The sequence below is a fragment of the Sciurus vulgaris genome (genome assembly GCF_902686455.1).
Source record: "Sciurus vulgaris genome assembly, chromosome: 15".
Classification (NCBI taxonomy): Eukaryota; Metazoa; Chordata; class Mammalia; order Rodentia; family Sciuridae; genus Sciurus; species Sciurus vulgaris.
In genome coordinates, this window is record NC_136476.1 from 52,902,117 (window position 1) to 52,904,324 (window position 2,208).

A 2,208-nucleotide genomic window follows, 5' to 3' on the forward strand; every position below is an offset into this window, starting at 1 on the left:
TTAAAACAAAGTGCGTAGAATGGTGCATGTTACAATTATTATCCTAAGAATTTTTTAATTTTGTAATTGGAAATTGAAATTGCTCTGGGCATGGTGGCACCCTCTGTTCTCCTAGCTACTCCGGTAGTCCAGCCAGGGCATGCACCACCATGCCCAGCTACCTATTTTATTAGCCCTTTCAAGTAACAACTTTTTGGATTTATTTGTCCTTTTAAAAATTTTGTTTGTTTTTAATTTCTTAATGTTAACTTATTTTATAATTATTTTCTGTTTTCTTTTGGTGTCTTTCCTTGATGTTTTTTATAACTTTTTAAAATAGGGGCTGGGGTTGTGGCTCAGTGGTGAGGGCTTGCCTTGCATGTGTGAGGCGCTGGGTTCCATCCTCAGCACCACATAAAACAAATAAGTAAAATAAAGGTATCACATACATCTACAACTAAACAAATTTTATAAAATAACATAAATACTCCCTTTATTTTTCCTGTGAGGATTTGTTTTGTTATGTTTTTAAGCTCCTTACCTCTATGGAAGTTCAGTGAATAATATATGACTTAAGGTAATTAAGAAAGTTTCCAGTGTTGCACTGTTTTCTTTCATCCAGCATTTATTTTGGAAATGTGGTAAGTTGTTTTATCTTTTTTAAAGCCAGCTTTATGGGCTGGGGTTGTGGCTCAATGATAAAGAGTGCCTAGCTCTTATGAGGCACTGGGTTCCATCCTCAGCACCACATAAAAATAAATAAATACAAAAAAACTATTGTGTCCATCTACAACTAAAAGTATTTTTTAAAAAATAAAACCAACTTACCATAACAAAAAGCATATCACCTGCAAAAAATAAATACATAAATAAATAAACCAGTTTTATTGCATTGTAGTTTTTTGGTGGTGCTGGGAATCAAACTCAGGACCTCATGCATTTGAGGCAAGTGCTCCTCCACTGAGCTACATCCCCAGCCCTTGCACTGTAATTTTTAAAAGTTATTTAAAAGTTATTCTTTTTTTCTTTACTTTTTTTTTGTGTGTGTGTGTGATGTCAGGGAATTGAACCTAGGGCCTTATGTTTGCAAGGCAAGCACTCTGCCAACTGAGGTATATCCCCAGCCCCTAAAAAACATTTTTATTTTGAGATCGGCTCTTGCTAAATTGCCCAGGTTAGCCTTGAACTTGAGATCCTCTTATTTCAGCTTCCTGAGTCCCTGGGATTATAAGCATGCACCATCTTACCTGGCTTTTGTATGTAATCTACATACAACAAAGCTGATCAGAATCCTGAGTTTTGACAAATGTATTGTATAACCACCCCAGTCAAGATACAAAGTATTTCTATCACCCCAGAAATTCACCCTTCCCCTTCGCAGGCACTTCCCCAAGCCTGAAACTCAAATACCCCTGTTTTGGAACTCTTTTTTTTTTTTTGGGGGGGGGGTGGTGGTGCTGGGGATTGAACCCAGCCAGGGCCTTGTGCTTACAAGGCAAGCACTCTACCGACTGAGCTATCTCCCCAGCCCCTTGTTTTGGAACTATTATAGCTCTGCTTTATTTGATAGCTCTCTCCTTCATCTTTATTTTAAAACTTTATCACTTTAATTGTATTTCTCTCAAGTAATATATTTGAATTATTTGATTTATAGCAAAGTGTGATAGTCTTTTTTTTTTTTTTTTTAACAGAAGCCCTTTTAGACTGAGCTACATCCCCAGCCCTTTTTATTTTGAGACAGAGTATCAAAAAGTTGCTTAAAGTCCTTACTAAATTGCTGAGACAGGCCTTGAACTTGTGATTCTTCTGTCAGCCTCCCACGTGGCTGAGAATACAAGTGGAGACAACTGCGCCCAGCCTGACAGTCTCTTTAATGAGAGAATTCACTTCACTTGTATTTACTGGTAAAGAGTGATGCTTTTAATTTTATTTTTTCTATCTTACATGTTTTTATTACATTTTAATTTTTTAGGGAAATAGCACATAACTTTTCATTATATTTTTATGTTATGGAATTTCCAGAAAACAGATTAGACACAGGGCCTTCTTATGCCCTAAAAAATAAGAGGGCTTAGAAGCCACTCTAGGGGAGGCCACGTTGGACTGACTGGAGCAGAATGGAATTCCTGGAGCCAGGTGCCATGACAAACCTGGAAATGTACCATTTTCCAAAAAATAGGAGAGTCACCCATTATAGAAGGTGTCCCATTTACCAGAGCCAGCGTACAA